Below are 19,299 nucleotides of genomic sequence, written 5' to 3' on the forward strand. Positions count from 1 at the left end.
CAGTGTCAGCTCCCATCCGTCAGTGCTGTACTGCCTTGAGCATGAGGACAGTGTATGTGTGTGTGAGAGAGAGAGAGATTGAGAGGCAGGCAGGGGGTTCTGTCTATCTGTGAACGCCTGTGTGCGACACCTCTCCATGGCCTCTCCATCAGCCTTGCATGGAACGTGCTCTCTACATTCTAGCACTCTGCAGCCCAGCCTGTATTCACTACAGCAAGTCCTGTTTAAAATAGAGCAAGCTCAGAGCTGTTGATCTCTGCTGAATGCTTGACTCTCATACTCGTGATAAACACCAGCTTCTGATCTTTCATCTTTCAGGAGTGGAAAGATGGTCAAACTGAATTTAAAATGGTCATTTTCTAACATGTTATTTCATGTTCCTTATGCCATATTAAGCACAGCTCATATTCTATCATTTTAACAACAAAGAGCTTACTTTCTTGGGATTTTCTATGAAAATATAATGGCTTTTCCTGCTTCTAGAAATGTATTATTGTTTGGTCACCAGGCACCTGTCGGCAGGGGAAAATATCAGTCAACATCATTTATCACCTCCCACCACCTCTGCCCTTACTTGGGAGGGAATGCTCACCTAGATCAGACTTTCCCTGACCCGGTGGATCACACAAATATTGAAAGAAAAATGATGAGTGCTGATTTTTTTTTTTTTTTTTCTCCCTTTCCCTCCCCTCCTACATCCCCACATAGGCTTGAATCCTCTACCCCTGTGGTCCATTGAATATATTGTATGTTTTTCTTGATTATACTACCAGTATTTAAAAATGAATACAAAGCGAAAACATAGTAGTTATTTCAGAAGAAAACTAATTTGTAAAATGCAGACATTTTAGCAAAGTAGCCCAGCATTAACTAAACATTCTGCTTTTCTCATGTACAATAAATACTTATTGTCATTTGATATTATTATTATTATTATTGTTATTATTTTGAAACCTAGTATCTACTTGAAATTTGTTTGATATCAACGTGCACCCCATTTAATAACCTACTTATATGCAGCAATGCAGAAAAATACAGACACATCTTGTGATTATATTGCTATTATTTTGCAGCATATTCTGAAAATGTGACAATATCTATTGTAAAGAAAGATAAGGTTCAGTGTTTCTCAAACCTGTCCTTGGGGAACCTTGGACAGTCCACTTTTTTATTTTTTTTCTCCTTTTCCCTTCTCCACATCCCAACTCCCAGTATGTGGACTATCTAGGGGTCCCTGAGGACTTGTTTGTGAAACCTTCAATCTATCTTTTTCCATTACAATTCAATACTGTTTGAATGCCACATCATAATCTTCTGGGCTCACATTTTTTAATACGGCTCCTGCCAAAAGTTGTCAGCATTTGTCCCTCCTGTAGACATTTCGTCTTGGTCCTGCTTGCAGTCCCACGTACTTCATAAATAAATCATTTTCTTCTGAAATACAATAGCTAGTGGACATCACCACGTATTAAAGTTATTGTTAAGCAGGTTGTTTATTCAAAAATAAATAAATAAATAAAAACCACAAAGCAAGAATTATAATGTTTATATCAGGAGGCAATGCTTTGCCTCAAACAACATGGAAAAAAATAAATATCCTATATATACATCTACAGCTGGGCTAAATTAAGAAGATAATTACAAATACATGTGCTGCCTATAGGTATAGGTACTCAGTTTACTGGAATACTATAAATAACACGGCACAATTTAACTAATTATTATTATTAATGAAGATGATCACCAAATGAATCCTGAATGCTGTGAGAAATTTATTTTTCCATTAAAAGCCACAGGGTTTTCCATTTTTTGTAGCACATTAGATGGATGGATAGGTAGATGTATGGATATGGTATTCATCACAAAGAAAATTTACGTTAAGTTTTTCAAATGATCATTTGCTTTATTTATTTAATTATTTATTTTTGGACGTGTATATTTTCTCCAGCTCCTGCACTCACTGAATTGGTGAACCACCTGATGTGGTGCATGATGTTGAAATTTAAGCATTCAAAACTCTGCTGTACACTCATTAATTTGGACAATATAGATACTTTCATTTTGTTGTAAAGCACAGATGAAAGGTATTGTGTATCATTTTGGCCAAAAATTATTTAACTTTAGCAAACACCTCTGCAACACGGTGGAATTGTAACGGTTCGAGATGCTCACATGTTCTCATAGATTGAGACTTGGGGATTTGCAAACTATTGCCATATTAATTTAGCAATGGCCAATATTGCAATAACCGATTAGCATTATTCTGCTTAATGTGTTTTTGCTACATGGGCGGTGGTCATCTTTGAAGTGAAATATGTCTCTCTAACGATAGATGAGACTCTGGCATTGTTCAAAATCTTTGATTCTGGGACAAAACAACCAGAAGAAAAATGAAAAAGCTCATTTACCCTTTTTTCCTCAGTCTGGGACAGAAAATCTAAATGTGTCTCTTAATGAACACTCTCCACCCAGAGAGAAAATGAGAGAGAAGGAAAAAAGAAACAGGGGAGAGCTGTGCTGCATTGGTCTGATGGATGTGCATCTGACGGCTCAATGTGCTTACCTAATGGGAGCTGTAGTTCAGTCACTGCACTTTTTATTTTTTCTCCTTCTCTCTCTCTCTCTCTGTCTGTCTGTCTCTCTCTTTCTCTTTGTCTGTCTCTTTTCTCTCTTCTTAAGCATAGGAAAAAGAGAGACCATGCTTGGCTAAGCAGCGAGCAGCCAGTCCATTTCTCAAAGGTTAATAGAGCTGCCTCATAATGCACACTAATCAGCAGCTAATCTGTTTGCTTTCTATTAATACCCAGCCAGGTCAGCAGTGACGAACGGTTACCTCTCGGTTCGGAGGCGTGTAAAATCGTGAATTGTTGTGGGTTTTTTTTCCCCATTTTGTTGTTTCTGGCCCCAAAGTCCATATGCCACTAAGAGTGAGGGTGTTATGTTAAGTGGAGTGAGGAGGTGTATTTTCTCTCTCTCTCTCTTTTTTTTTGCAGGCAGAGGAGCTATGAATTTCTAATGGGCTGTGAATCCTCCAGAGAGGCCCTGTGACCTGTGGACAAATGGGAGAGAGGAGCGCTTGTGTTCTTAAAGAGCGCAGAGCAGCTTTTGTTCATGAGCATTAGCATTAAATCACTCAGATTTAGTGGAAGCAGCATTGCTTACATCTAATCCTAACAACCAATGGAAAAAAGGATAAACTCCAGCATTTTGCAATTCAGCCTGTAGGACCCCCCCCCCCCCCTTTGTTTTTAGTACTGTGCAGATTTTGTGTTATGCTTATTACTAATAGGCTGCACTGCATACTCTGCAGCCTTCCTAAGTGCTAGGACACGTAGTCTAGGCTGCGTTTTTGGGAGTAATGAATGTATAATATAATGGCGTATGACAGTGGAGGCTTAGTCATGAGAGCTGTCAGTAGTGTTTGATGTTTGGAGAGAGCTTCAGAGGCAGGCGGAGAGGCTATGGAAGGATTTCTGCACCACACTGGTCTGCACTGTCAAATGCTACTGGAGGAAAGCAGGCAGGGAGGGTGTTGCATGAGGAGACAGACTGCTATTCTGTTTTTCTTTTCTTTTTTTTTTTTCTCCCCCCAAAACAGCATAGGAAAAGGTCAGATGTCTTGGTCGTGCATACACGCACGCACGCACACACACGCACACACACATACACATATATACCCAGCCTCCAAGAGCTATGATTAACAACCTAGCGCCATCTCTTTCTGCTCTCTTTAGCCGGCAACGTGAGGTATAAAACCATGCATCCTCTCTTTATTATAATTTACTGTATATTTATTTTACCATACCCTGCTTCTTTTAATGCTTTACAAAGTTAACTAATAATATTATATATGCATATCCTATATGTTAAGGCTCCCCCTCGCCTTCTCTTTTTCCTCCCAGCTCAGCTGCCTGTGCTTGGTGGCCATGTTGCTGCAGATCGATGGCAAGCAGTGGACCCTGGCCGCATAGAAACATGAGCAGGGCTTTAGCATGATGCTTCTATTGAGTGGGTTGCAGTGGTTCCCACGCCCTGCTGCTCTGCTAAAATGACAGTCTGACACACAGACAGGCAGACAAAGAAGGAAGGAAAGATATAGGTATATATTTAGAAATGGTAGTAATTTGAGTGTACTCTCTGTACTGTGAAATTTTGGCAACAATTAAAGCTTTTTCCTGAAAAAAAAAAAAAAGTCCATTCATTAACCTCCTGTTTGAAAATGGGGTAGGTTTATGCCAATGCAGTTGTTAAGGAGCTAAATAAATGAATGGAGTCAGTGTTTTAATACAGCGATCTAATCTGCCGAGTTAATAACCTTTATCTCTAGTAATTGCAGGGGTCTAAAAGCCTTAATGCTGTGGAACAGATGTGTCTGGTGGCCCAGAGAAGGTTCAGTGGGTCAGAGAATGTGTCTGGACAGAGTTGGAGTGAGAGCGTGCTTTATTTATGAAACGGTCACTTATGAAATTGCAGTGAGCCATATGTTTAGACATGCGGCGGATGTATAATATGCCATGTCAAACAGCGTGCTGGTGTTTTGTTAATACTACTGTCCAAGTCTGACTCGATTGCATTTTGTGACATTCCTGTCATAGCGCTGTGTGTATAACCACATTTTATACGTCATACACAGAGCGATGAAAGGAGCAGTCTGTCTTGTGTGAAATGTGAGGGATTAGCGGTGAGTGTGTGTGTCAGGGCTGGTAAATCAGTGTGTTGCAGCTGCTTTGTGTTTTCAGTGTAAGCTCTGCTGTCTGTGGATGCTGAATGTGAAATGTCGATGTTATTGAACAGGTGCTGTGTGGCTAGGTCCTGATGTTTTTATTTCTGAGCGCTCTGGCAGCAGGAGGAGGAGGAATGGGGTGAGAAATTAAGAGTGAGTGTGTGTGTGTGTGTGGGTTTTGGCTGGGGGGTTGGGCTTGATGATGTCTCCGGAGGTTTGATGCTTAGATTAATTTTTGCAGCATAAGTGCTTCCACTAAATGTCACAGAATCAAGTGGTTGGGTGAGAAGTGCGGTCACCTAGATGAGGCATTCATGCTTTCCTGTTACCACCCCCCAAAATTCAATGAATTGAAGGCTTTGTTGAACAAACCAGCAGTGTGATTCCACCATGTCATCCATTAATTTATTCACTTTGCTTCCCCATGTGCTAGAAACCGTGCCGTGGCCGTGTGTGGTATTTACTCATTTATCGCATTGGTTCATTAATGCATTCATTTGTTTTTTCTATCTTCCATTTGTTGAAGTCATCGTCATTTTTTTCTTTCTTTTCCTTTCATTTTCAGTGACGTGCGAGTGCATGTTGAAGGACTTACTCTGGAGAGCTTGGAGGTGAAGGCAGCCAAGGTTAGTCACAGCATCTTAGCCACAGATCTTAATACATCTTCACTTCTACATACAGACCTTCTGTTTTTCTGCGCTATATTGAATCCCTGCTCCCCTCCTCCATATGTCTCCTTTTACTTTTCACCATTTGAAGAGCTCTATATTCTCAGCAACACATGGGATGTTTACCAGTTTTAATGCTATACCATGGTAAAATAAAACCCCAAGAAGAATATAACTATTTCAGATTTGATTCCAATCAAATTAAATAAACAATTTCCTACTCTACCCACAATCTGTTTTGTTTTTTATAACAACTGATGAGGTGGAACATATTTAAAGCCTAAGCACCAGCTATGAAAGTGTCAAACAAATAAATTCAGTGGAATATGAGTTCCTAACTTGTGTTTATTGATAGTCAGAAAACATGTTATTTCTTACAAGGAATAAGGTTTAAAAGACTGTTGTCCCCCCAGCCCCCCCCACACGGTGTTCGGAAACTCTAATAGGCGTCTTGCTTAAGTTGCACTTAATTTAATGCAAAATGACGAAAAGGTGTGTTGTTTTTGGCTGCAATAATTCAATGTACAGTGGGACATCTGTGCACAAATGGCCCAAAGATCCCAAAATATCCAGAAAATGGACTAAATTTGTCCACTTTACACGGGCACTTTGGGAAGGACCATCCGCTCACTCCGTTATCTGTAGCTCATTTCACTGGCGCTTTTCCAACAATATGGGCATGTAAGGACACCAACGAAAGGTGTTCAAGAGCCTCTGTAACATGGAGGTAAACAGGGTAAGGACACTCACTTCACCTGTTTTAGTTGGTGTTAGTTAACGTTAGCTTGACTCGCTAAACTCGGTGGCTCAGATTATACTCGGCTACGTAGCTGCTTTACGGAGGTTTATAGTGTCGGATGAATTCGAGTTCGACTTCGATCACATTTACAAGAATAACGGTACCTCTAAATTTGAGTTTAGCTTATTGCTAGGCTATTGTCATGAATAATGTTGGTTATTTAGCTAGATACTGTCATAACAGGTGTTTTACCGTAGTGTTGTTCAGCTGTTGTCCACCAGTGACGTCACGGTTGCGTTCAAGCATTTCCGTAGCGAGCTCGGGTTTTTCCGTCAATTTAATAAAATTGTCAGTTTTAAAGCAAATTAAGCTGCTATTTTCATTTTAATTCATACTTACATATGTCAGTAACTAAATAAATGTGAAATATTCATGGAGGTCCATTAAGTGGTGCTTAGCCTTTAACAGTTTGCTTGCTGTCCGCTGTCATACTGAAATTTAGAACTGACCTTAGATCCACAATGATATTATAGAACCTGTTCAACATCACAAAACCTGTTGTTATTGAAGAATGCATCTTGTAGGTGGAGCACGGATAAAAAAACGGCGGGAGTAAAAACAACTAGCGCTAAAGCATCTCTCTGCAAAGCACACATCAGGACAGTGTTCTAATCTGAAGTGTAAACAGTAGTAAAGCTGGTTATTCTGTATTAATATTGTAGTTTTAAATGTGTAGTTCTGTTACTAATACACAGGAGTTTCAGTAAAAACAGTGTATCAGCATAGCACTTGTGAAATTATTTCACGGTCTCTGTGCATTTTAATAACACCGAAAACTGTGATAATGCTGCTAACTACAAGCCTTTTTTCTGTTCTAAGTTGTCTAAATTTTATTGTTCTAAATTCTAACCTGTTTAAAGGATTCTACTTCTGTATGCATTCATTCTGTATACTCAGTATACCCCTCCCCCTTTCTTAGCATAAGCTTGTCACCAGCGCATTGCTTTGTTTAACAAGGCCACAGCGCTGCTTTCTAATCTCACCACACACATGCATGCCAACCCAATTTCACCTGCAGCAGATCTGTGTTAGGATGTGATTATTTTGATGTGACCTCTCTTTTTAGCCAGTTAAAAAGTGTCAAGCTGAATCACAAGATGCAAATGACAGTAATAAATCTAGTAATGATATGGAGGAGATTCCTCTCAAAGCTCGGGAGCAGGTTACTTAATGAGTTTGGTAATTGGCTTTCTGCAGCTCTCTCTCTCTCTCTCTCTCGCTCTCTCTCTCTCTCTCTCTCTCTCTCTCTCTCTCTACCTCTCTCTCTCTGTCTCTCTCTCCGTCCCCCCCGCCCCACATTTTGTGTCAGTCACATGGGCCCCTGGCAACACAGCTCCTTTTTACCTGGCCTTTTAACAATATACACACACAAAAGCAATGAAGTGATGGCTCTGCGTCTACTGTCTCACTGCAGATAATAAGATGGCTCCTATCACTTGTGATTTGATGAGGGTGACCTGAGCGGTGAATGGAAAGATGGTTATGGACCTGTTATGATGTGTGTGTGTGTGTGTGTGTGTTTTTATAAAACACAGATGTTGTTATACAGCCTGGTGCCACTTGGACTATATCAGCCAAAATCAGTTTGGTATTCTGATCAAATCCACACATCTGTTTAAAGCTTTTTTTTTTTAAACTGTGTTATATTATGGACTAAATCACTTTTTCAGTGCATCTGCCCTTTAATGTGTGTATCTGGAGAGAGACTACCATGCCATGAACTGTGAAATAAGATCACAGACTCAGTTTATTGTGGGTTGTCTGAGTTTTAAAACATGGCATAAATTGTGATAAAGCTCTTTATCATTTAAGGGAATGAGCACTCAAACATTCCGTTCTGAACAGGGCTGTTTGGACAGGGTAAGAACCGTCCTGTGGTGCTTTATCCATGTGGTATTTTGAACAAAACATGTCTCTCATATTTTGACTTGTGGAAAAAGGTATGTCACATCCCCTTTAACCAAATACATGATGGGGCTAGTGTCACTTGTATGTCACTGTGCATCTTTAGTTCTAAAATGATTATTTAAAAGAAAAAACATCCACATTGTTATAGAACTTGTACTGTTTTCTTTAAACTATAACTTTCTTTTCATACTCTCATACATCTCAGTTGCTTTAATGTATTGATCAGTTCCATTGAAAGGTTCTTTAGAGAAGCACATGAAGTTTATCTGTGCTACTGCTTCAAAGAACCCACTCTGACACCTTCACTTTTTAAGTGTGATTTAGACTTTGCTTTGACAGAGTGCAAAAGCAAGCATTGCACCTTCAGTTTGAACTTCTGCCCCTCGGTTGAGTGAGCTTTGTGTGAATGCTTTTAGACAGCAGCCTGACTTTTGGCTAATACCAATGCTTTTGTGGTGTGCAGATATCTTTATTTCTTTTATTTGTAAGAAGGCTAATTAATCTACATTGTGTTCATGTGTCTGATGAAGCCTTAAATATCTGTATGCACATTTCAAATGGTGGAACGTGCCACTAGATCATCCTGTTAATGTAGTAATGTGTTGGAAAATAATCAAACAAAGCTAGCCTGTGAGCTCAATTGTAAGCACATGCACATTTTTAAATGTGTAAGTATTTGACAATTGTTTGACAAGCGTTTTATTTGGTGGTTTTTCATACAAAGCATCATGCTTTCATAGTACTGCTAGTGATTTGTTTTGTTTGCCTTCAGTAATCTAATTTAACTTAAGCATGCAGGTTTTAACACAGTTCATTTCTGACAGAACTGGGCTTATACTGACTGCCCACTGACGGTCCAAAGTTATAACTCTGTATACTGATGAGGACATTCTGATTTGAAAGTGAAAGACTAGGGTGCATGGCAGGTTTTAAAGATGTGAGGGCAGCTGGAAAGATGTTAGTCTTTTTAAAATTATTCAGTGCTGCAGCAGACTTGTGTGTGTGTGTGTGTGTGTCTCAGCTGGGTGTTCTGCGCTTCTGTCGTGCGGTTTGTTTTCTCTCTTTAGTGGAATGTACCTGCAGCTCGGGAGAACAATAACCCCACTGTTGTTCCTACTGAGTGCCTTCCACACGCCGCTTTTCAAACAGACCTAAACTTTCCTTCCCTTTGTTTTCATTCTGCATAGCTGTGTTCTGACGCACTGGCAGGGGCTCATCCCACTGTAGACTCTCTAAATCCAGTGCTGCAGCCCTATGTTCAAACTACCAGCATGCCAAATACATAAATACACAGGGATAGTTTATCAGTACTGTGATGCCTGTATCAATATTTGTTTATATACTTTTACCTGAGACATATTAAAGTCTATTAAAAGCAGGGACTGTGTTATTTGTAAAACCAGGCACATGTGGATGGGCTCCACCAGTGTGATAAAGTTTTTGCTGTTTTATTGTTATTTGAAACAGCTGGAGAAATGCTAAAGGCCTGACCCTCTGGTCCATTTTATATATATATATATATATATATATATATATATATATATATATATATATATATATATATATATATATATATACACACACAGACACACACACACACACATACTCCTTGTTGGTATATGTGCAGTAGTTCTACATTGTTTTGTGTGTGTGTGTGCTTTTTTTTTCCTGATTAGCGCTTTTGGTTTAGTTAAATGTTTGTTGTACTTAGTGTAAGGCTGTTAAATGCTTAGCAGATGTTATTAGGATGCATGTACTGTGGAAAATGTTGTTGTTAGCTGTTTGTTTTACAACCACACACGTGCATGTCTGGATACTGGTTTCTACTTTTGAGATTGCCTTTCTGAAGTTCACTTTTCTGTCTTATCTTAGTGGTACGACCACAACCTCATAGTGAAGTACACCTTTTAAACAGCCTCTAATCTCACAACTTAAAAAAAAATATGAATTCAGCTTAGAACTTTATTACATAGACATTTTATTTGTAAGTAATAAGAAATAAGTCATAATCATTGTGATAATAAAACGTGTATTGTTTGTGCATGTGGCGTTTTAATTAATATTTTATTTTGCCATTTATTATAATATGTATCTCATTGGGAAGTCACTGCCAAATACCCAGCCCAACACTTCAGGGCTGAGACAGACTTGCATGAAATTAGCATGCTATCAACAGTTCATTGAGCCCTAGTCGCATAATAAAAGCTGCCCAGTTGGTTACTACAGCCTCTGGTGTAAAAATTTAAATCAACATTAAAGACAGTTAATTGTCCAAGGGTAGCCTTAATGTTGCAGCTGAAGCATTTCAGTCAATTTATATCTTACTAGAGACGGCATTGAACTGATGTCCAGTGTTGCTGTCAGGTGGATATTAGCAGAAAATGCTTGGAAAAAAGACTTCTGATTCTGTAACCCATCTGCCCTCAAACGCTGCAGACTCAGTGGTGGCATAAAGCATTTAATGGACTGCATTATGTGGTGAAACATACCATACAAATGTAAAAATGACTTTGCACATATTCGCACAGTGGAACCTTTTTATTTCTCAAAAGTTTAATAGTAGAAATAAAGTTTATTTAAAAAAAAAAAGTATAACATTAATGTGTTTCAGTTAAAAATAGCTCCTTTAAAGGCTTTAGTCTAGGTTTTAGCTACCACCCAGTGCTCATGATTTCACTGTTGGTGTCAGAACAGGAAAAATGGTATCATGTCATTTCTACCTCACACCAGAGGCGTTTTTGTTTCAATGTTCTTCACAGAGCACACATTCATATTCTGGAAGTAATTCATATAACTGTTAATTGCTTTCTAAATTATTAATCAATTCCAATCAGTTGAAAAGGGACTGAGAGTGCTGTGTAATAGCCCTGTGTGGTTTATGAGTCACCCAAACCCATATGCTTCCCTTTCAGAAACGTTTGATGGTATCAGCCTGTGTTATCGCTCACACTGAGATGTAAACAGTGAATCACAAACAGGAGATTTTAAATTGCCGCTTTGGAAGTCTTGCTCTGAAAAGTCGGGGCATTATAGATATGGTTTTATACTCCGGGTCTTTGTTCTTCAGTGTCTCATTACACTTGTATTTTTCAGCATGTATTAGATAGAGCCTGGAGTGGTCTTGTAGTGTGCTTCCTCTCAGCATCCATAAGGGGGCAGCCTGGGAGGATACGTCCTGCTAAACAGGGATTGCAGGCACTCGCTCTGTGATCTAATGGATTTGGACAGCAGAGCTGTAAGCAGTGGCCTCCATTCGTGTTGTCTTTCCACTGCCCACAAGAATCTGTGGCATCTCTGGGAAATTTGGGTGTGATGAATGTATTTAAATGTTATACGTATGCTCACTTGATAGTTTAGCTAACCACTTTCTGGGCTGTTTCTTGTTTGGCTTCACTTTACACTCTGTATTATTGCTTTATATTTTGTTCACAATGTTCATATGCTGCATTTTATTGACCAAGGGTTGTTGGACTGGAGCAGAAATGTTTGTGTTTCTGGCACACTGATGATTGAAGAATGGCTGCCCTCCCTGTGAGGCAGTGGTATTTTACAAATGCTTACGTGAGGGTTTTTTTTTGTTTTGTTTGTTTTTTCTTTAATAAGTAAATTAAACACTTCAGTGTGTTTGCCTAGAGACAAAGAGCCTGGCCAAGTAAGTACAGTGAGTGTATGAAGAATGTGGCTAAAAAGTAGCACCTGTCCCCTTATTAATGAATTAATTTCTATTCAAACTGACCCTTGAGCACTACTTATTTGTTATTAATTATCAGAGGGAAAAAGTAAACGTGTCTTTAACCGAAAGTTAGACACTTTATCAACTAAAAATGTTATGACAATGGATGTATTGTGTTTTCATCCATTGTGTTTATTACACTCTGTAATTTATTGAGAAAAATCTAAATAAACACCTAAATAACACCTCCATTCGATTACAGTTATCCTGTATAACGCTGAAAAATTAATAACTTGTACTTAGTGTCCATTTGGACTGGAAATTACACAAAAGATTATATTTTGCATTGTGTTGTTTCTAATTGTTTTCCTTTAGGCAGTGGGGGGAAGTGCTAGTTTCTCAGATTAGCCATTTACAGCTCGCAAACAAAGGGAAAATTCATGACCGTCCAAGCAGGAGCTTCACAGCTTCTTTTAAAGACCTGCATTGAGCTCATGTATGCATGAATTCAGGCAAGCACTGCTGTTTATTTTCAGCTGTAACCACTCATTTGGGTCTGTGCATGGGTTTGTGTATGAGGACTGAAAAACACTGCGTCTGACAGGCCGTTTGCCACTTGTCTCTCAACAAGCTCTCTGCTGTGTTATTACATGAAAGAACGATACACAGTCTTCCCCTTCACTTGTGTGATCTAATTTGTTTGCCAGGTGACAGCCACACATCTGGAATGGCCGGTGCTTATGCTGCATTTTCCTAATGCTGCGGGTTTAGCATTTAACTGCCGCTTGAGAGACGAATTCTCTTGAGGTTGTATAGCTTGGCAATGTAATAAATAAAGCCAACACACGAGTGTCACAGGGTTTTGGGGTTTCCTTGGCTTGCCAACTGTGGCTGAATGGCAAAGTAAACAGGCCTAGCTATGCAGAGCCCTGCCTCAAAGTGATCTCTCAATGAAATTGAGCGTTCCGTGCGTTGCATCAAAGAGCTTTTTTTTCTCTGCCTCTTTTTCTCTGTGCTGTGTTTATGATGTTAAATAACAGGTTGGTCAGGCAGTTATCTCACAAATGACTGTTTGAAATGGGAGAATTGTAATGTTTGGGTTAGCGCTTGTCTGTTGGGATTGTCTAAGAACACAGCTTATTTTGGAGTCGCTGTAATGAGGCTGTGTAGGAAAATGTCTCTTTCTTTGAGCAGAGCCAGACCTCGACTTAAAAATATGTTTAATTCCGTCAAGGGTGAAGCCAATTAGACTTCCTTTATTTGTCATAGTTTAAGTATGGGGATCTTTGTTTATTTAAAGCTCATTTTTCAGGTGACTCTGGACATTCACCCTGCTGTTGACATAGCTGTTTCAGGTGCTGTTCTCTCAGAGTGTCCGCTCATAGCTTGGATGACGATCCTTTTGCCGTGTTTTACCTCAATCTCAAAACGTGTAAAAGAGGCTCCTGCTAAAAGTGCCAGAATGCTAAAATGGCACCGGGTAAACTGAAGTCAAGTTTTTCTCGTCAGCTTGTGGAGAGAACCTGTCAGCAGATGCTGTGTGTGAGAGTAAATGTGAGTGGAAGTTGCTTGTGTCTCTTGAAGGGAAACATGAGTGTTCACTCCTGACGGCAGCATCAGAGTGTGAATATGACCCCTGGCGAAGAGAGGGAGCAGGGAAAGAAGAATAGCAGCGCTGTGATCATCATCTAAGTTTTTTTTTTTTTTTTCTCTCCCCCCCCTTTCCAGCAATCCGGACTCCCATTGTTTAGTCTTGCCTTGAAAACATCTTCTGTGGGCTCTGCAGTTTACTTAAGGCTACACAGAACAAAGTAGGGCTTTTTATTTATTTATATATATATATATATATATATATATATATATATATGCGCAAAGTACACCTTTTCAATAGCCATCTGAGAAGCAGTTATTTTATTTCACTATGCTGTCTTTTACTGCTTATTTTAAGTCTTTTAAATAAGGATAAAATGCCTTGAATCCTTATTTTTCCACTCTCCTTTTTCCTCTCTCCCCCTCCTTCTCCTTCTGTCAGAATCTTTCTCCTTTCCACTTGTCTGCAGATCCCTGCTGAATGTATTAAATGAAGTTACTAGATATGAGTGCTTAAGGGGCCAGGGCCTCTGGGGCTTGCCAAGGCGCTCACAAGCTTGGCTCACTCATCCATGTCACCTTTTTTCTGTTGTTGTTTTGGCTACTGACTGACTTATTTGTATTTTAGACATTTTGCCCGTCTGTTGAAAAATAGAGGCATAAATGCAGCATCCATATAAAGAGGTAAATGAGTGAAAATAGGCATGACTGCTCAGTTTGCATTTTCTAAAGTGTTTAATGAGACCTAGACAGAACTGATAAGATTGAGGATTGATGGCTGAATGGATATTTTTCTTTCCTTTCAACGAGATATAAATTCTAGTCCCTCTAGTCTCGGTGAGCCTTTGTTTTCACAAGCAATGAAGAAAACAGGAGCCCCACTTCTCTCCCCTCGCATTTTTATTCTCTTTTTGATGTAGCATGATATCTACAATCTGCTGACAGCATAACTAATTTCAGGAGTTATTTTCTCTGTCAGTCAACATTCTAGTCTACGGCTGCCTTTTTTACAAAGTAAAATGAGACAGTGCTATGATAAACTAATGTAATCCTAGACTGCACACCACCAGAGCTATTGTGATGGGGTCTTGAATACATAGCAAAACTGAAAAGATGCAGTCAGCTTCCCCGATACATGCTTAGGCCTGTAGAATGTGGAGTGCTTTGCTTGTAAGTGCACCGGTTGTCTCCTTTCATTATCGGTTAATGGTGCCCAACTTGACAGGGCCATGTGATAAACAGAGGAGCTGTGAAATCCTGGAGGTGGAGTTTTCATCTGCCTGATAATGGGATCTACTTTGTGCTGGAGACTGAAACTGCCTTTGGAAGAACCACATGAACACAGGAAATGCAAAGCATTCACCCTTTAAACAATCCAAGTCCCATAAAGATCTGGGACACTTTTCCTTCAAACTCCCTGCATTATTGTTTTTTTCCCCTGTTCTGAGAATAGCATTTGTCTCTGCTGAAATACTACACACTTTCACAGCGTGTTCCTCAAGATTTACAACATCCATCAGCATAGGACGAGTTTGCAATGCTGTTTATTTTGTGGCGTGTCAGTTTGTGGCTAAAATGTGGCCATGTGATGGGTTTCCAGTTCCATTAATGGATGTCACTCACCCCTGAGAAATGCGGCAGTGTGTATGCGTCATTAAAATGATTTAATATTCATCAGCTCAGTCATGGTCTCCCTTGCATTGTTTGATTTTATTATTTTTTTCCTTGCTGCGGTTTTGTGCCTGTGCCTTCTGCATCTATTCACTTCAGTGCAGTAATTGACCGTCTGCAACCGTGTCAAACGCACCGTTGTGTGTTTTCCTCCTGAGCCAGGAACTAATCTGCTATTGGCAGCCCGGGAGCCATGATTGGTATCTCTTTGAAAAGTGCATTCTCTAAATATCTTCCTCTAGCACAGTGAGAATTTCCTCTTAGGTTGGGCTCAGTGCGAGTGCTGCTGGGGCAGCTGAATAAGGATGGGTATAAATAAGGATGTACTTGAGTAAATGTAATAAATATGCTTGAATGTGCAGCCCAAACGCTTGCTGGGAGGGAAGAGGTTGCCTGCTGTGTGTGTGAGCGTTGTGCATGCACACACGAATGTGTGTGATTTTGTGTGTGTGTGTGTGTGTGTGTGCTCTGTGGGTCCTGGACTGAGCCGAGGATTGTCAAGAGAACAGGAGTCACACTGTCTCCAGCTTCCCTGGAGCTGAAGAGCGTTTGCCAATGCTCGGATCACTAGGGACTCCTCCTGCTTTTGAAAACCTGACAGGCTACATGCTTTGCAGCACAATAAAGGGTCCACACCACACTAAATTTGATTCCAATTGATCCTTTTTTTTTATTTTTAGTATGTACGTTTTGCCCAGATTAGACACGAGCGGTTTTTGATTATATCAATATCATCAGCACATCAGAAAATGTTATATAAGATTTGAAATATATGTTGGGTAAACCAGCACTTCACCATATGAATCAAGAGAACAATGCACTTCCTTCATGACTCAGTGCTCAGTACTGGAGGGTGACTACACTGGTGATATTACAGGTTGCTATTTTTCACAGTAATATAAAAAAACATGGAAGACTAAATATTAATTACATTTGATTGGAAGAATTTATGAATTTAACATAACTTTGTGCTCAATAGACCATGAGTACAAACAAACAGCCAAAATATCAGTTTTGATTTCAGTAACTTGAAAGAAATCTGATAAACTACAAGCTTTTAATATTAAATGGTTTAGATAAGGCTCCCAAGTGGTCTAGATTTCTAAAGGCCAGAGTAGTGCAACACTGGGATAAAGACAAAGAGTCTAATGCTGGCAGTTGCTCCTCTGATGTCCAGAAAACAAACAACAAGTAAAATGAACTAAAGTGAATGCGAACACTTTGATTTAATGTGACCTTAATGTTTTGACCTTGAGACATGTAAGATAAGGTCATTATATGCAGTTGGTTGAAAAGCTTAACTGAATTGTAATCGAGCCCTTGCAACAACAAATCAAATGTTACATTATTTTGTAAATACCTCTTTTTTTTTTTTAGCATTTCGTCTGTTTACTAGGCTTTATTTTTCTTTAAATGCATGATTACACTGAACATCTGTTTATCGCCACTGATGAGGCTGGACAAGTAAGCAGTACTAATATAAAATGGAAATTGGTGTTCTTAATCATATTTTTTTTTTTTTTGCCATAAAATACAAAAAATGTATTGTAGGGTTACAGCAGATAAGCACTAATACAGTGGAAGATGACAGCAGATTTGAAATTTGAGTTATTGTGTAAACAGACATAAAAACGGTGCCATGCCTAATTGACACACTACCAAATCCCTTTGACTGTACATTTATAAAACATCCAAAATCTTGTGCACGAGAGAAATGTAGTTAGACTGGAGTTCCTCAACCTAACGGGAATGACTTTAATACAGTGGAACCTCTACTTACGAACTTGATCTGTTCCGTGACCCGGTTCGTAAGTGGAAAAGTTTGTTTCTCGAGTCAATTTTCCCCATTTAAAATAATGGAAAAGCAATTAATGTGTTCCAGCCCCCACCCCGAAAGTCACCCTTTTTGCACTGATATATGTTTACAACACTCTCAAATTAGTAAAAAAAAAAATACATGTAGCGTTACTAAAAATAAAAAAGAAATACAGTGGTAACAGTAATTAAAAAGAAATAAAAAAAGTTAAGTGGTTACATATAGTTTCCTTGGAGATGTGATGACTGGCTGGAGGAGCGACACAGGCACTGGCGGTATGACGGGAGGTGGGTGGAATAATGGAGAGTAGGCGGGTGAATGTGGGGAGACGAAGAGTAGATACATCTTAACTTAGCACAAATTTTGATGTCTGCTATTTACACTAATGCTAAATTGCTAAAGCTACAATTTGCTAATCTTAAAAGCTCACTCAAGTCTGGGCGCTGGGAGACTCGCCTATTGGGGTCAGTGGCCATTTCCAGCCGCCGGCTCGGGTTTGTTTCTAGAGTCGTGGTTCGTTGGTGGAGGCAAAAAATATTCAAATGCCCGGTTCGTATCTTGGAAACTTCGTTAGTAGAGGTTCCACTGTATTTAAATGATCTTGCTGAGACTGCGCATGTTTAGTAAATTAAAACAAGAACTATTAAGTCTTGGGTAAAATTAAGCATATATATCTGTATCATTATAAAGAGTATCAGTGTACAGCTTTCAATTCAGTGTTGAAAAAGGTGAAAAAGTGATCAACACCGTAATTTGATCTGTAATATCAAAACAGTAACACAGATAATATCAAGAATAATTTTAAACGAATCTGGGCCTCAATCACAAATGTATTGATAGGTCTCCAGTCTGCCGATGTCCAGTCTATTGTGAAAATACATAGCCATTCAAGACATTATAAGTGATTAATTGAAGTCTGGCTCCAGCCATCAGCTAAACCCTAAAAACCTGTGTTCATCACAAAGACATGTTTAAAGTTATTTCTAAGAAGAAGATCCCTTAATGTATTAAACCTGTCTTAGGTATAACTTAATTTTGCGTTGATATTGGTTCCTTAGGTTTATGACACAAAGTACTTGAATTTGCCTGTTTCAGCTGTGTATTCGCAACTCTACAGTTCCAAGGCAGAGATGTTGACTGTTTATTTCACTCATGACACGTCTCCTGGTCATGAACCCAACTCTGCGTCAAATAAACACGGACATTTAAAAGATTAACTTCATCTTCAATGTGAAGTTTCGTTGGCGTCTCAAACTTTGAGGTGTAAAATGATGTCGAGCGAAAGTGAACGCGCAGCCTTTGTTTGGTCTGTCATCACAACAGCGTTCATTACTGCAGGGAGGAGCATGCGCACGCTGCTTTTCTTTGGCCAAATGGAACCATTTCCTCGATGGCATGCTTTAAAATTTATATCTGCCACGTGTTCTGATCATGTGGGCTAGATTTCTTTCTTCTTCTGCCTGGGAGATGAACACAGAGGCACGCTGCTTCTTATAATGTTATTCCTCATTACGGGAGAGGAGTTGAGCTCGAGCACTTTGGAGCTATGACGAGTTTTAAACGATCAATCACGATCCGTTTTGGTGCTCCTTTTGTCCCCACGGTCATTTGAATCCAGTCCATGTTTTGCTTTCAGTAGCGCGTGTGTGTGTGTGTAAGAGAGAGAGGGAGAGAGAGAGAGAGAAAGAGAAAGAAAGGGGGGGGGGTGTAATTCTCCTTCACTAGTGTGTGGATAAAGAAAGACTAGGTCAGCCATGTGGATGCGTCTGTTGAACAGCTGAAGGGGGGTTAGAGAGGGAGAGATAGAAACGAGAGAGGGAGAACGTGGTGTGTGCGTACATATGAAAGAAGGAGAGGGAGGGGAGCGCGTGTGTGCGTGTGAGAAAAAGGAAACGGAGAGTGTGTAAACGCCGAACTCCACTGATTTTTTTTTTCCCCCTCCCCCCCTCTCCCTTCATACCCTCGAAGTACTGCACTGGCTCCACTTCTCAAACGTTTTCGGTCTCACCACACGGCGAGAAGGACTTGAGTGAGCCGTTTGTTTTCACAGAGACACCCCCCACTCTCTCTTTCCCCTCCTTTTCTCACTGGCGAGTTGAACGTGAATACATTAGCAGAGCGAGGGCGTCTTTTGTTGAAGCAAGTGCCCGGTTCCATCGGCGGCGTGTTTTTCTTTTTTTTTTTTTTTTTTTTTTTTTTTTAACCGGATGAAGTGATACAGTTTAGCCTTCGGGCTCCTGGCTTTTTTCGCTTTTGTTGGGATTTCTTCGGTCTTGGCCCGGGCCGATAAGTTCGGCAGGGTCAGCTGTTGGACGAGGATTATATTATTACACTTGGTTTAAGGCGGTGGAGTGAAAGTTAGCCGGGCAGACTGGAGACTACGGCGGGTGAGTAACGTTACTACTACTGAGCCACCACGGATAAAACGCAGCGAGTGGAAGAGGAGGGGGG

General features: G+C 39.8%; 1 protein-coding gene across 4 annotated transcripts in view; it reads left to right on the plus strand.

Annotated features, from left to right (window-relative positions):
- Positions 1-19,299, plus strand: part of rerea (arginine-glutamic acid dipeptide (RE) repeats a) — a 169,604-nt gene that overhangs the window by 35,017 nt on the left and 115,288 nt on the right. For 2 of the 4 annotated variants that reach the window (XM_066670689.1, XM_066670693.1), the window contains exon 1: positions 19,098-19,235. The exons of 1 other annotated variant lie outside the window; for it this stretch is intronic. The gene's annotated coding sequence lies outside the window, so the exon portion shown is untranslated. Of the gene's footprint in view, positions 1-5,288; positions 5,350-19,097; positions 19,236-19,299 lie in introns of those variants that run through there. One more of the 4 variants, XM_066670691.1, reaches the window with a different exon arrangement.

Source organism: Hoplias malabaricus, chromosome 5 (genome assembly GCF_029633855.1).
Source record: "Hoplias malabaricus isolate fHopMal1 chromosome 5, fHopMal1.hap1, whole genome shotgun sequence".
Classification (NCBI taxonomy): domain Eukaryota; kingdom Metazoa; phylum Chordata; class Actinopteri; order Characiformes; family Erythrinidae; genus Hoplias; species Hoplias malabaricus.